The 16,836-nt window shown below is 42.1% G+C and overlaps 1 long non-coding RNA gene across 5 annotated transcripts in view; it reads right to left on the bottom strand.

Annotated features, from left to right (window-relative positions):
• The window catches only part of LOC131492619 (uncharacterized), a 109,658-nt gene that overhangs the window by 57,538 nt on the left and 35,284 nt on the right, over positions 1–16,836 (bottom strand). For 3 of the 5 annotated variants that reach the window (XR_009252187.1, XR_009252182.1, XR_009252185.1), the window contains exon 4: positions 3,796–3,907. The exons of 1 other annotated variant lie outside the window; for it this stretch is intronic. This is a non-coding gene — a long non-coding RNA (uncharacterized LOC131492619). Of the gene's footprint in view, positions 1–3,795; positions 3,908–15,174; positions 16,749–16,836 lie in introns of those variants that run through there. One more of the 5 variants, XR_009252186.1, reaches the window with a different exon arrangement.

Raw genomic sequence — 16,836 nt, 5'->3', positions numbered from 1 at the left:
AGGAAAGTAGAGATAGAAGGATCATACCTCAAGATCATAATGGCCACATACAAAAGACCCACCGCTAATATCATCCTCAATGGGGAAAAACTGAGAACTTTCCCCCTAAGGTCAGGAACAAGACAGGGATGTCCACTCTCACCACTGTTATTCGACATAGTATTGGAAGTCCTAGCCTCAGCAATCAGACAACACAAAGAAATAAAAGCATCCAAGAGACTCTTAAAAACGGAGAACAAATTGAGGGTTGATGGGGGGTGGGAGGGAGGGGAGGGTGGGGGATGTGCATTGAGGAGGGCACCTTTTAGGATGAGCACTGGGTGTTGTATGGAAACCAATTTGACAATAAATTTCATATATTGAAAAAAAAAAAACAAAAGGCATCCAGATAGGCAAGGAGGAAGTCAAACTTCTACTCTTCGCAGACAACATGATACTGCACATGGAAAACCAAACAACTCTAGCAAAAAACTACTAGAACGGACCCATGAATTCAGCAAAGTCACAGGACATAATTCAATGTACAGAAATCAGTTGCATTTCTATACACTAATAATGAAGCAGCAGAAAGGGAAATCAAGGAATCGATCCCATTTTCAACTGCACCGAAAACCATAAAATACTTAGGAATAAACCTAACCAAAGAGGTAAAAGATCTATACACTGAAAACTATAGAAATGTTATGAAAAAAAACTGAAGAGGACACAAAGAAATGTAAAAACATCCCATGCTCATGGATTGGAAGAATAAATATTGCTAAAATGTCGATAATAGGGGCACCTGGGTGGCTCAGTTGGTTAAGCATCTGGCTCAGGTCATGATCTCACAGTTTTTGAGTCTGAGCCCTGTATCAGGTGAGCTGGAGCCCCACTTCTCTCTCCATCTTTTTCTTTCCCTCTGCCACTCATGGGATTCTCTCCGTCTCTCTCTGTCTCTCTCTGTCTCTCTCTCTCTCCCCTCACTCACTTGTGCCCTCCCTCTCAAAAAAAAAAAAGTCAATACTACCCAAAGCAATGTAAGTATTCAATGCAATCCTATCAAAATAACACCAGCATTCTTCACAGAACTAGAACAAACAATCCTAAAATGTGTATGGAACCAGAAAAGACCCCGAATAGCCGATGCAGTCCTAAAAAAGAAAACCAAAGTGGGAGGCATCATAATTCCGGGCTTCAGGATGTATTACAAAGCTGTAATCATCAAGACAGTATGGTACTGGCACTAAAACAGACACTCAGATCAATGGAACAGAATAGAGAACCCAGAAATGGACCCATAAATGTATGGCCAACTAATCTTTGACAAAGCAGGAAAGAATATCTGATGGAAAAAAGACAGTCTCCATAGCAAGTGGTATTGGGAAAATTGGACAGAGACATACAGAAGAATGAATCTGGACCACTTTCTTACACCATACACAAAAATAACCTCAAAATGGATGAAAGACCTAAATGTCAGACAGAAAACCATCAAAATTCTAGAGGAGAAAACAGGCAACAACCTCTTTGACCTCAGCCGCAGCAACTTCTTACTTGACATGTTTGCAGAGGCAAGAGAAACAAAAGCAAAAATGAACTATCGGGACCTCATCAAGAAAAAAAGCTTCTGCACAGAAAAGGGAACAATCAGCAAAACTAAAAGGCAACCAACAGAATGGGAGAAGATATTTGCAAATGACATATCAGATAAAGGGTTAGTATCAAACTCAACACCAAAAAAAGGAATAATCTAGTGAAGAAATGGGCAAAAAACATGAATAGACACTTCTCCAAAGAAGACATCCAGATGGCTAACAGATGCATGAAAAGATGCTCAACATCGTTCATCATCTAGGAAATACAAATCCAAAACAAAATGAAATAACACCTCATACCTGTCAGAATGGCTACAATTAACACCTTAGAAAAAACAGATGTTTCCAAGGATGTGGAGAAAGGAACCCTTTTGCACTGTTGGTGGGAATGAAAAATGGTGCAGCCCCTCTGGAAAATAGTAAAGAGGTTCCTCAAAAAATTAAAAATGGAAACTACCCTATCACACAGCAATTGCATCACTAGGGATTTACCTAAAGGATACAAAAATGCTGATTCGAAGGGGCACATGCACCCCAGGGTTTATAGCATCACTATCAACATTAGCCAAAGTATGGAAAGAGCCCAAATGTCCATCAACTGATGAATGGATAAAGAAGATGTGGTATACACACACACACACACACACACACACACACACACAATGGAGTATTACTCGGCATCAAAAAGAATGAAATCTTGCCATTTGCAACAATGTGGATGGAACTAGAGGATATTATGCTAAGTGAAATAAGTCTGGCAGAGAAAGACAAGTATCATATGATTTCACTCATATGTGGAACTTACGAAGCAAAACAAATGAACATAGGGGAAAGGGAGCAAAAGTAAGATAAAAACAGAGAGGGAGGCAAACCCTAAGAGACTCTTTTAATGTTTATTTATTTTTGAGGGGGGGGGAGAGGGAGAGAGAGAGAGAGAGAGAGAGAGAGAGAGAGAGAATGAGTGGGGGAGGGGCAGAGAGATAGAGAGGGACAGAAGATCCAAAGTGGGTTCTGTGCTGACAGCATGGAGCCTGATGCAGGCCTCAAACTCACTAACCATGAGATAATGACCTAAGCAGAAGATGGACGCTCAACCAACTGAGCCACCCAAGCGCCCCATGAGACTCTTAAATACAGAGATCAAACTGAGGGTTGCTGGAGGGGTGTTAGTGGGGTGGGGGCGATGGGGTAAATGGGTGACCGGCATTAAGGAGGGCATTGGTTGGGATAAGCATTGGGTGTTATATGTAAGTGATGAATCACTAAATTCTACTCCTGAAATCATTATTACACTATATGTTAACTCACTTGGATGTAAATTAAACAACATATATATATGGGGTGCTTGGGTGGCTCAGTCCGGGAAGCCTCTGACTTTGGCTCAGGTAATGATCTCGAGGTCCATAAGTTCAAGACCCGCATCAGGCTCTGTGCTGACAGCTCTGAGCCTGGAGTCTGCTCCAATTCTCTGTCTCCCTCTATCTCTATCTCTCCCCCACTCATACTCTGTCTCTCTCTCTCAAAAATAAATAAACATTAAAAAAAATTTAAAAAAATTTTTAAAAGAAACCTTGAAATTGGAATAGGAGTTTTGTTCCTTAGTCTCATAAATATTTTCTAACTCCTTTGTCCTAAATTCCCTGCCTGATAATCACCATTCTCAGGAAAGAAAGGGACATGATAAGCGATAAATCTATATTGAAGCATGTTTTCAATCTGAAAAGTTCACACACATCTTATTTCTGGTAAGCCTGGAAAGTGCAGAGAAAACTGAAGGCAGTAAAACCTTTAATAAGGAAATCAGTATTTACGTATTCAGGATGTTGTTATATTTTAAAAAGACTTTCTTTCTTATCACCATGGTTTTTTTTTTTTTTTTTTTATTTACTTTTTCTGATTTCCCAAAACGAAGCTAATTACTTTGGGGATTGTTTCACATTTATCTTCCCGTTTGGACAATAAGCCTCGTGACATCATTCCCAGCACTTTCCTCACAGTCTAAGTAAATACAGACTTCTAGATATTTCCAGCCTGCACTACTACTTGGAGTAAGGAGTTTCTAAGTTTACTGCTCTCATTTTATATACTCAAACATTTTCTTCAAACTTCTAGGGATGCCCCTTTGTCTCATTATTCCAGGGTTTGGTAAGCAGAAGGGGGTGTCTCCTTGTGTACTCTCTCCGCAGCTGTCTAGATTTCGATCACGCCCTCAGATCTCTACCTTTCTCATCGGTGAGTCCCAGCATACGGGCTGTCCACAAAGCCAGTTCCAATCATCCTCGTCATTTCGCTTAGGTGGAGGATGGTGGCCACGACTGTCCTTCCCAGGATGCCTGCGGATAAGAGGAAATAAAGATCATGGTGGGGGCACCTGGGCGGCTCAGTCGGTTGAGCGTCCAACTTCAGCTCAGGTCAGGATCTCACCGCTCATGGGTTTGAGCCTCGTGTCGGGCTCTGTGCTGACAACTCAGAGCCTGGATCCTGCTCTGGATTCCATGTGTCCCTCTCTCTCTGCCCCTCCCCCCACCTCAAAAATAATAAAACATTTTTAAAAATTTAAAAAAGAGGGAGATAGTGATGATAATACCTTAAACTAGTAGCCTGAGCTGCTCCCACCCCTTAGGTAACCTTCCACCACTGGCGTAGAGGCTGGTGGTACTGAGATTGCACAGGGCTTCGTGGGATGTTGGCTGGAGTTCTCCTTCCAAACATCCAGGACATAATCTTTTCTCTTTTGCCTCTCCTTCAGAATCTTCTTCCATAAAAGATCCCCTTAAGTGCAGAAGGAAAGCTATTCTGAGCATGACAATTGTCCTGCTGTTGCGTCGGGGCGGAAACCCTCAGTGAGCTCTTGCGACGGGCACCTATCTGGTGCCGAGTGCTGATGGCCCTGTGAAGCTCCTGCTCTTAACACCAATGCTCATTACTTCATGCACATCCCAGCATGCAACCAAAGATCCCCAAACTTTAGGACTTCCCACGTCCCTTTCTCTCCAACCTTCCCCTCTTCCCAACGTTGTTAGCCTCGTAGCCTCAAGGGTCCAGCCCAGAATACACAACGTACCACATTCCATGGTTGCAAGTAAAGCACAGATCATTGCAAAGCACAGATCATTACCTCATCCTTCACATTAGCTTGGTGAAAATTAATATGCACTTAGGAGTTTTACAGGTATGACTCTCAGCTTCAGTTCATCTAATTCATCCTGACACCTACATTTAATCTAACTCTGGAGCTATTTCTCCCAGCTCCTTTGAGATAAAAGGCCCCGGACCCCCAATCTTCCAGGAAGCCATCTTCAGGTCAAGCAGTTTCCTTGTTCTGGATGGAGATATTCTCTGAATTGGACATTTGTCATCCTGAAAGCAACGTATTTCATTCGTGTCCGTCCTCGTCTTCTGGTGGACACATTTCCCATAGTTTCAAGTCATGGTATCTCTAAAACAATTCATATTCCTTTCATTGTTAAACCCCGTCTCCGGAGCTCTCCTCTGTAGCCTATAATCTTCATTCAATTCGTCTAGGGGGTCTTAGACCCTAAGTACACATCTCTCTTCATCATTTCTCATTAACAAATTTACAATGACGAATATTTTATTTTTCACATCATAGATCTTTATTCTTTCAAGGGGAGGCATTCTCCTAGAACTGCTCAGAGTGTTCCTGGTAAGGGCACATAATGGATAGATTAAGACATGGTTTGGCATTGATTTTTACATCTTTCCTGATGTACTGAGCAGTGTAGATGACAGGAGCAGTTTTATCAAGCACCAACTGAAACCCAAATGTGGGAGTCAAAGGGCCTCACCGGCAGCTCTCAAAGAGAGCCTCTTCACGGGCAACCAGAGGGATGACGGACCTGAAACCAGAAGTGAGCCTTCATGAAGAGTGGCAGAACTTCGGAGAAGGTGAATCCTCTGCCTTGGCAAATCCCTTTGACAGAGTTGGGGCCCCACAGGAAAGGAGAGGGGCTGTGAGGCATGGAGCACGGACCCTGTTAGATACTCAAGGACCTTAATCACCCAGTTTTCCCCAAGCCCTCTGGACCTACAGAGGTGGCCCACTCCCTTGTTGAAAGATAGAAGAACTTCTCCTTGCTTGACAACTATACAGAAGGTTCCAATGAATCGAGTATCTTACAAATAATGCTGGCCCTGCTCAGAATTCGCCCCCTTCTCTCCTGGCCACCAGCCAGTTCTAGGATCACATTTTAGTATGAGTCAAATGCAGACGTGCAGGGTTTGCTAAGGGAAGAGAGGAACGTGAGGCAAAGGAGCTGCAGGATCTGGCTGATGTATACCAGCAGGAACCCAGAGAACGAGTCTGGAGTGGATCCCAAGGGCACTGGATCAAGTGGGCAGAGTACGAGTCGAGAAAGGGAGAGGTCATGGATATAATGGTGGCACTGTCTGGGACACAGGATTTAACACCCTGGCAAGGGCCCTCGAATGACTCTTAGAGGTTTGGCTTTCCTACTATTTCAGTGTCATTCATCATGTTTTATTTTTTTATTTTTTTTTTAATGTTTTTTATTTATTTTTGGGACAGAGAGAGACAGAGCATGAACGGGGGAGGGGCAGAGAGAGAGGGAGACACAGAATCGGAAACAGGCTCCAGGCTCCGAGCCATCAGCCCAGAGCCTGACGCGTGGCTCGAACTCACGGACCGTGAGATCGTGACCTGGCTGAAGTCGGACGCTTAACCGACTGCGCCACCCAGGCGCCCCTCATTCATCATGTTTTAACCTCAGCTTCTTCACCTATGAAATGGGGGACTTGGACAATGTTTATTAGTTGATTGTTTCAACAAGTATTTATTGGCCATTCAACTGGTCCTAGGGAGTGGCTCTTCAATGTTCCATAGCACCGACATGGCCCTCGGTCTTAGTGGGAGAGGCTGATAGCAAACCAGTCAACAAACAAGGAAAGCAATACAGGTTGCAACAGGGTCCCTGAAGGAAATAAACAGGCACTCTAACAGGGGCTAGTGGAAGGGAGAGCCTTATTTAGCTGAGGTGATCAGGAAGGGCCTGTCTCAGGAGGTGACATTAAGCTGACACCTAAAAGATGAGAAGTCAGCCACCTGAACAGCTTGAGTAAGAGCTTTCCAGGCTGAAGAGAAAGGAAATCACACTCGTGAGGTGAGAAGGAGATTGGGTATCTCCCAGAAATAGATAAAAGGTCAGAGCTATATGGACATGTTCCCTTGCTTTTGTTTTGCGGCTTGGGTTTTAGAACTGTACTTAGTATTTGGAGCTTTGTGCTTTTAGGCAAAAATGCCTTTGATGTATAGGACAGGTGCATATATTGTAAAGTTTTTGCTATGAACTCACACATTGTTATTTCTGGATATAAACAAGAACATTAGTTTCTACTTGTTTATCTTATTAAATGCCAAGTATTCCTTATCTCACTTATCTGTCCCAACAATCTTGCAAGAGAGCTAATATTAGCCCATTTTACAGATAAGGAAACCAAGGCTTAGAGAGGAAAAGTAGCTGGCCCAAAGCCACTTAGGACCAGCCACAGGATTTCCTCCACCACCTGTCCCCAAAACCTATCCCAGCAGACTCAGTTGTGGATTTCCAAATGTAAAACTCAGAGGGTTTTATTTTATTTTAATTTAAAGCTTTGGCCCAAGATATAGTATATTACTTTATGATAGAAAGCAAATAGAAAGGAGCCTCTTCCTGGTGGCTACAATGAACACGAGAGTTCTGTTTTTCCAGCTTGCGTCTAGCAATTCTCTTCTTGAGCCAATAGGACACTACTTCAACAGATTAGCCCAGGTTTGATTCGGACGGCAGGGCTAAAACAAAACCCAGCTTGGATTTAAGTTAAATTCAGCAAATGAAAGCAGCAGGAAGCATTCAGCAGTAACGACCACAAAGGTAAGATTAGAGCTGAAGAAATGCCTTCATTTTTTAGATTCCAAAAGGATGCTGCTGACGACTTAGTGGGGACATCTGGAGAGCATCAGAAAAGCATTTACAAATTAAACTCTGATTTGAAGGGCCAATCCAAAGGCTACAAAGATAGTAATTAAAATTCAGGCATGTATAAACATATAAACAAGCAAACTTCGTATTGCTGCTGGCCCTTCCATTTCTTAATTATAGAGTAGAAAGTCAATGGTACCTTGTTGAAATCCCTGGGATAATTACAAAGGGCTAAATGAAGGCAGGTTTTCTTGGCCCAGAAAGATGCGTGCCAAGTTGGTGCAGGATCAAATTCAAAGGCTATTGCCTACATGCACGGAACAAGAGTAATAAAGGGGCACATTTGGGCGAATAATTCAAAGTGGTGGAGGAGAGAGTGGCTGTTCCAGCATAAAAATGAGGAGAAGAAATGGCAAGAGCAGTTCTGTCTAGTTAAAACAAGAAATCCATTCCCAGTTTCCAGTGACTCTCACTCTACCCAGAGAGGCCCCTGATAGAATCGAGTGATTGGAGGGTTCACTGGAGAAAGAGGGAAACCCTGGGTGAGAGGAACAGAAGAGGTGACTGTTCTCAAACTGGACTGTGCACTGCCCTGGGGTACTTTTAAGGGGAAAAAAAGAAACAGAAGAAGGGAGAGAAGGAGGAGGAGAAGGAGGAGAAAGAGGAGAGGAGGAGAAGGAGGAGAAGGAGAAAGGAGATGGGAGAAGGAGGAGAAGGAGAAGGAGAAGGGAGACAGGAGATTGGAGAAGGAGGAGAAGGAGGAAAAGGGAGAAGGAGAAGGAGGAGGAGAAAAAGCATGTCCCAGACCTCATCCCAGACCAAATGAATCAGACCCTCTGGGAGTGGGGCCTAGTATCCATACCTTTGGAAAACTTCTTAGGAGATTCTAACGCAGGGTATACATGGAGAATCACTAGCTTTAAGGATCTCAGGGGCTGTGAAGAGAGGGGAGGGAGGATGGGAATGGTACGAAGGGAATGAGGGACCTTCAGAGACTATAGCAGCTGCCCTTCAAGGGCAGGTTGAAGAGAACGAAGGACCTCTCTCACCCCCGCATTCCGTGTAGACTGTGTATGGTTTGGAAGGTAGGGTTCAGCCATCATTAAAGGACCATCTATCCATCTGCACTATTCGTGTGTAACTTGCTGAGATAATGAAGTTTCATACCGGACGGCCCCCTCCTGTAAGTGCACAGTACTGTTACATTATTTGTCCAGGGGTGTTCTCACAATGGAAATAGAAGATTTCCAGATTGGATTCACTTCCCCTGCTGCCTTGTCACCTATAAATTATTTGATTGAGCTGATGTCTGGGGGCTGACTGGGTTGAGCTTGCTAAGTGTTGACGGTAACCAGGCCCTTCACAACCTGATCATGGAAGTGTTTACAGTGGAAAGTCGACGTATGAGCTACCTATGTGTGGTTGATGGAAAAAAGATTACAGGGACTCCATCACTGCTGCTGATGCCTACAAAAAGAAATTCTAAGAAAAGGAAAGATGTTTCCTCTTCAGGCCTTGAGTTGATGGAAATTTCAAGCAAGTCCAGACTAAAGAGGAGACTAAGAAGCTGAGATTTTAAGGATCCCAGGACATCTTCCCCCCGCCCCCCGCCCCGCCAACATAAAATGTCTCTACTGATCCTGACATGTCCCACGTGAATCATTTAATGGACCTCAGCACAAACGCAAATGTTACCTGAGATAAACAGCAGCATTTGCTCAACTGATCATACTAGGCAGTCAGCTGGCAGAACCCTGGGAAAACTGGAAAAAAATCAGTAAGTTCTGATACATAAAAAGAGTTTAGGTTTGGGATGCTACCTTGGGCTGGTAAAGATTCTAAATTGGGAGGCTCCAGACTCAAGCAAGTTCCCTGAACTCGGCGGGTGTATGTGGGTGCCAAAGAAAGGCAGTGTTCACAAAGGAATAAAGAAATCTGAATGCATAGATTGGCTGCTTTTTACTCTTTAATCTAGCATCTTCTTGAACATGATAAATCCTGCTGAACTAAGAGGAAAACATTAACAGAGTTAGAATGAAGTCTCTTGAATTCTGTTCCCTGAGTTCCTGGCAAATCTTAGGAAAATGTGCTATATACTCACTTTGGATCAGTGTTTGAACTGCTCTCTGTAAATCATGTACTGCATTGGAGACTTGAATAACAGGATGATTATATTTTCCTTCCCCTTTGACAAACAAGGGTACATTTCAGTCAATTCAAATATTCAAACAGCCTCTTTATGCTAGGGATGGAAGTACAAGGTTAAACAATGTTAAGGACAAATCTTTACTGAGTTCTAACTCCATAGGGAACAGATGTTCCATTTGTCAAACATTATATTGCATTTGTCAAACATCTGCCCTGCTCTTTTTTTTGCCATACTGTAAAGTTTAAGACTCTCAAGCATACTCTATTCTCTAATCAAATAGCTTTGAGAATGCCTCTTGTGATAAGAATCTCAGAAAGAGGGGCACCTGGATGGCTCAGTCAGTTAAGCATTCGACTCTTGATTTCAGCTCAGGTCATGATCTCACGGTTGTGAGATAGAGTCCCACGTCGGGCTCTATGCTAACAGCGCAGGACCTGCTTGGGATGCTTTCTCTCCCTCTCCTCTGCCCCACCCCCAGCTCGCTTGCACATGCATGCACTCTCTCTTTTTCTCTCTAAAAATAAATAAAAATAAAATATAATAAAAATAAGTCTTAAAATAAACGATCTCAGAAAGAGAAGAAAATATTCCCTTAGATGTGCAGAAGAACATATATCATTCCATACTGTAAAGCCAGTTGTGATAAAGTAGAGAATTCAGGCCATTCACAAAATTATCACTCTTAGTCTCTTACCCAATGCGAACACTTGCATAAAAACTATGTAATCTTATTCTAATCTTCTTTGGTTTAACAGAAAAGTCTTTCAAAGACACCTGGACTGCTGAGTGTATTGCTATATCCTGTGAAAAGAACCTTATAATTACTAGAATTCTGTCATTCTGACTGCCTGGCTTCTGTAATAATTTCTTGCTCGAGGAACAACATTTAAATTGATCTCTCTTTTCTAAAAAGGATAAATGCTTGCAATATTTCTACGCATGAAAGCTTAGCTAAGCATGAAGAGCTTCATAATGTCCTTCTTCTCCCCTCATACATAAAAAGGTAATAAACCTATGATTCTGTTGCATTCCTTATTCAACCCAAGAGTTACAGAGTCTATTTCTCATTTACATTCACACTGCTAAGTGCTCTGATAGAATTTAAACTAAGAGTCATCACTGTCAAGAAGAAATAACGGTCCCTTTTGAGGATGGGGACCTGAGAAAGCTTCACAGAGGAGATGACATTTAAGATGTTGTGAAAGAACAGCCAAATCTCTGCAAGCAAAGAAGAGAGGAAGGAGTTGGAAGGAGGGCATTTCTGGTGGAAGGAGTGGTAATGCCTTGACAACATGACACGTCATGTGTTTAAGGAACGTTGCCTCTTTCAACCTTGGCAGGGGGCGGGGGGGGGGGGGCGGCATAGGTTACTGAGTGAAGCTGGAAGAGTTGGCTGGGTCAGATCAAAAGATGAATTAAGCATTTTGGGACTTTAAGAAAATAAACAGTGGTGTGCCATAAAACATTTGTAAGTAGGTGGTTGCATGATTTGCTATTTACTTAGGGACGTAAAAAGCAGCAAGATAGAAGACATACTGAAGAGAGGAAGACCTGGGTACAAGGACACCATTTAGGAAGCTACCTGCATAGTCTCTGGGGAGGGTGATGGGGTCCGTGGCAATGAAAGGATAAGGAGAACAGGAATTCAAGACATTTCAGAAGTGTAATGAAGACAAGAGAAAAGTCAGATACACCTACAGGTTACTAAAGGGGTTGTAGTATCCCTCTCTTTTGAAATTTATAAATTTTTCAAAAGTTTAGTTATTTATTTAGAGAGAGAGAGAGAGAGAGAGAGCGCGCGCACATGGGGGAGGGGCAGAGAGAGAGGGAGAGAGAGTCCTGAGCAGGCTCTGTACCAACAGCGCAGAGCCTGATGCAGGGCTCAAACTCATGAACCATGAGATCATCACCCAAGCCAAAACCAAGAGTTGGATGCTTAACTGACTGAGCCACCCAGGTTCCCCACTCTTTGGAAATTTATACTCATAATATATGCTCTGTATATCTTTGGCATGTTTCGGAGGTGAGAGATAGGATCATAAATGCAATCTATTTTACAGGAAGTCCTCAACAACAATGAAGTATACTCTGGCTCTTCTCTGTGAAACTACCCTGCACTTCTCCTCTAGAGGACTTAATACTCTTGCCCTGGAATGCCCATATTGACCTCCAACTTCACTCATATCTCAGACTATTTCTTTGTGAATAATTCAACCACTTCTTTATACATAGGCAGAATGAATTTTTACCAAGATCCAATAATTGAACATTATAAGATGCTTCTATAAATCCTTTATCTAGTCTTTTTGAATCAATGGCTCCCATCCTCTGAGTACTTTCTTTTTAATTCTATTAATTTTCCCTGTCTTCAAGTTTCACTCACTTTTGTGGTAAACACTTTTGGTAATATTTTTCATGAAGGATGTATTATGAAAATCAATGACGGAAAGTAAGCCATTGATGTGTTACATCTTGAGGATAAATGATATTTAATACTTTTACAGTTCCAGTTTGATAAAAAGGGACTCACCCAAGTAATAAGGCTCAGCATTAAGGTGCTCCACATTGTTATGTATCCAGATTTAATTTTAGGAATATTATGATCATGAAATATGCATCAACCAAATGAATTGAAAAATTACCTCATCTCCGGTCAACCATATTGTATCATTTTCCAAGAGATGAATTTTGATGTAATGTAGAAAAGCTTTATTTTTTGAGTTATCGGTAATACTTATTACCAGAGCCAAAGACCTTGTCAGTATTTTCCTTCCCATTATAAATTTTAAACTATCAATAAAAATTTTAAAGTCAACACTAATCTATAAAAGGAGGAGGCAGAAAGGAAACATGTATATTCCTACGTATTTTGGAATAATCCAAGAGAGAAAATCATTTTCTCTGGAAAGGCAAGACTGAGATAAACAGTTGAGATAAAGTGTTGAGGTAAACAAAACGTTTTGTCCCAGAAGCTGAGAAGACATATTACTGAATGATTATTTAGCCCAAGATGTTTACCTTCAAGGGGGTCTTGAGACAAGAATATGTAATTATTTTTTAGTTCAATCTTAGCTCAATGGGTTTTACCAAATTTCATTCATGCAGACATTCACTAACTTATCAACAATTTATGCAACATCTTTTGTGAAGCAGGTACTTTGTTAGGTGCACTGTTAGATACAGAAGTGAACAAGGTAAGAGATCCCTCATTTTGTGGAGTTTATGATCTAGGGAAGGCCAGAGGCATTAGATATATAATCTCTAACTCATTCATTTATTTATCGACAAATATTTATTGAGGTTCTATCATGTGTCAGGCATTGTCCTGGGCACTGGACATACAGCAATGCACAAAACATAAAAACCCCTGCGCTCACAGAGCTTAACGTCTACTCGTGCTAAGCGCTACAGAGGTAAATGCAGGCCGCTATGAAAACCCATTCAAGCCAAGCCCTATAGTTGGTCTAACTACTTGTCCAAATGCCTCTTGGAAAGGGCTGGAAAACTGACCCTTGCTGTGTTTCCCCAAGGGTGAGTTCCACCTGTACTAGACCGGAGAAAGTGAGAGTGATGGAGGAGGGCTTTGTTCATGCCTAAAGACCCTGCACCCTGCAATTACATTTTGCATCGTATGTATGTACATACGTACGTACGTACGTGTATGTATGTGACACTACACTTGAGGAGACTTCTCCGCTTCCAGAACATCTTATAGGACCCTCACTAAACAGGCGTTATCATCTGCAAGTATACATCCTTTGGGGAGGCATTTGGGACCAGGAAGCTGCATGTCTTGGGTCTGTTTTGGAAAGCTGACCATGTATTTTAGTTGTGTTGACTTCCCTCTGTGTCCTTCAAGTGAATTGACTCTTACTTGTCCAGGTGGGATCTGTGCCTGATCTTTCCATCCATCTAAACCTGCTACTGAAATCAGTCAATTTACCAGAAGTGCAGCTCGAGGTAGACTGAACAAAAGTGACACATTATCTAGGTTTTCCATATAATTTTAAAGGTGATAATAAAAATTATGAGATAACTTTTAAAAGCTTCCTAGTTTAGGCATTACATCCTATCACATACACTCACTACAGGGGCCACGGAACAGGAGCATCTCCAGCCCAGGTCATTTCACTATGAAGGCTCATGAGAAGGTGATAACAGACTCATATCTGCATGCAATATGCAGCTGCCTTGAGGGTGTAGTTTGAGGGAAGCTGGAGAAGACTGTTTTTAACCAAAAATGTTCCCACTATTACTTCTTGCTCAGAATCGAATGTAATATGTGGTAAATGTCTTAGTTTGGGTTTACCCTAAAGCACAGCATTCAACAAGGAGGACCTGCGACGAGACACGTTATTTGAAGGTGATTCTAGGGACTAGAAGTGAGAGAGTGGAAGGAGTGAGACATGAAAGAGAGAAACGCCCCAGAGAAACTTGAGAACAGAGGGTGTATCCTTATCACACCTCTCATGAGAGCTCCTAGCTTATAAGTCAATTTGCTGCCAGTTAGGAGAGAAGAATACCTCTACAGTATTTTTCATGGAGTGTTCTGTGTTAAAGGCATCTCTGCTCATTTAAGAGAACCTAACAGTTTGAAAAAAAGGATTTTGACTTGACACTCAGATGACTCACACTGATATGGAAATAACAGAAGAAACAGAAGAGCTCTCCGACCGAAATGTAACAAGAACTCTCAGGGAGAAAGAATTAGCACAAAATAATTCCTGAAACTTAATACATGATTTCAAATTTGAAAATTCGGTAGAAAACCTGGGGGGAATAAAAGCACTACAGGAAGAAAATTAATTACGTGGAAAAATAATGAAGGAAATGCCTCGTAGCACAAAGCCAACACACAAATTTTAAAACGTAATCAATGAAACGTTAACAAAAATGAAGAAGAGAGTCAGAAGACTTTATGTGTATGGAATTTCTTAAGACTACTAGAACCCAAGATGGGTAAAAAAATCTTTTTTTCAACCAAAGGTCTCACCTGTTTATTACTGAACCAACCTACTGGTGCAGAAGCATAGAAGCAGAACAAAATCACTTTGCCGATAAAAACGTGTCTATCTACTGTTCAGGTAGTAGTGATGTTCAGAGAGTGACAGGACGCAAGCAGGCGACTTGCATGCAGCATAAATACGTGTGGCATCTCACGTGTGATCCCTTATCGACCCAGCTTGGGTCTTCTCCAATACCTCCTCTTGGAGTTGTACCTCACCAGTTTTCATCTGAATCCACTCGGACGATTCTTTATTTGTTTCCTGGCCAGGAATCGCTTGATCCTGAAAGTCTCGTGAGGAGACATGGCGAGGAACACGTAATCACACACATCACGATGGTGGACCAAAGGCGCCAAGATGAGGAAAACTTTGATCTTGAGAAATTAATAAGAATGGGAATATAAGCAATAACAAGACAAACATTAATTCTGTGATATAATCATTCTTGAAAATACTTTTGTTCTCAAATAGGTAATCTTTGTGTATTCTTCCTCTTTTTGCTTCTTTTTTTTTTTAATTTTTTTTTTTAACGTTTATTTATTTTTGAGACAGAGAGAGACAGAGCATGAACGGGGGAGGGTCAGAGAGAGAGGGAGACACAGAATCTGAAACAGGCTCCAGGCTCTGAGCAGTCAGCACAGAGCCCGACGCGGGGCTCGAACTCACAGACCGCAAGATCCTGACCTGAGCCGAAGTCGGTCGCTTAACCGACTGAGCCACCCAGGTGCCCCCTCTTTTTGCTTCTTAAGGTGTTAATGTAACACATCGTGTTTGTGACTTTAAATGGTTTGAAATGTTAAGTTAGGGGGCAGCCTGGGTGGCTCAGTCGGTTAAGCATCCCACCCTTGAGTTCGGCTCAGGTCAGGATCTCACGGTTTGTGAGTTCAAGCCCCTGCTTGGTAGCTCTCTCCCTCTCGCTCTGCCCCTTGTCTATTCACACACTCTCTCTCCTTGTCAAAATAAACAAATAAACATTAAAAAAAATAATAAGTTGAAATGTTAAGTTTGCAGCAGAAAAAATATTTCTTGAATCCTTATGCTTTAATGTATCATTATATAAGTAGTACAGAGATATTCAGAGGAATGGTAATTGTTTCATGATTTAATAAACGTTAATTTTCAATAGATACTTATATTCATTTGCCAGGACTGCCATAAAACATACCACTAACTAGGTACTTTAGGGACCCAGGGTACTTTCTTTTTCGATGCTGCTTAAACAACAGAAATTTCTCTTCTCACAGATCTGGAGGCTGGAAGTTCAAGACCAAGGGGTTAGCTGTGCTGGTTTCTTCTAGGGACTCTCTGGTTTGCTGATGGCCGTCTTCTCTGCGGATCTTCACATAGCCTTCCCTCTGTGCTCATCTGTGTCTACCACCAATCCATTTCTTTATTTCTTGCGCATCTTGGGTTCTAGTGATCTTCCTTGACCCAAGAGGAAAAGAATGCCATCTCGGTCAAGCGAAGGTGGCGACTCCTGCGTTGCTGACGGGATTGAAATTTTTCGGAGGAGGGGTTGAACTGGGATCAGAACAGGAGACCCATGAGCAGGTAATTCACATTTGTACCACTCGTAATTAGATTTTTATTACCGAGTTTCACCTATCACATCATGGGATTTTTCCCCCCAAAACCTATCTGTTAGTTCCTTATTGAGGCTGTAACAAATTATCACAAACTTAGTGGTTCAAAACAACGAATATTTGTTCCCCGCCAGTTCTGGACTTCAGAAGTCTGAAATCACTTTCACAAGGAGCTAACATCAAGGCATCGTCAGGGCAGGTTCTATCTGGAGGTGCTGACAAGAGAATCCATTTCCTTGACTTTTTTCAGCTTCTGGTGGCTCCCGTATTCCTCTGTCTGCGGCCCCTGCCTCTGTCTGGAAAGCACAATGCTCCATTTTCTGCTCCCTGCATCCCGCCACCTTCTCCTCTGGCTTGGACTCCGCCTTTGACCATCCTACACAAGGAGTGCTGTGCTGACATCAGCCTATTCAGAACAACCAGAACGGTCTCCCATCTTAAGGTTCTTAATCCTTCTGCAAAATCCCTTTTGCCATACCAGGTGAAATTCACAGAATCTGGAGGATTAGGACATGGGCATCTTGAGAAATCATTATTCAGCCTGCCACACTATCCTTAATACATTTCATATGCATAGATTTAAAT

Source organism: Neofelis nebulosa, chromosome 13, assembly GCF_028018385.1.
Source record: "Neofelis nebulosa isolate mNeoNeb1 chromosome 13, mNeoNeb1.pri, whole genome shotgun sequence".
Taxonomy (NCBI): domain Eukaryota; kingdom Metazoa; phylum Chordata; class Mammalia; order Carnivora; family Felidae; genus Neofelis; species Neofelis nebulosa.
This window is presented reverse-complemented; position numbering and strand designations above follow the sequence as displayed.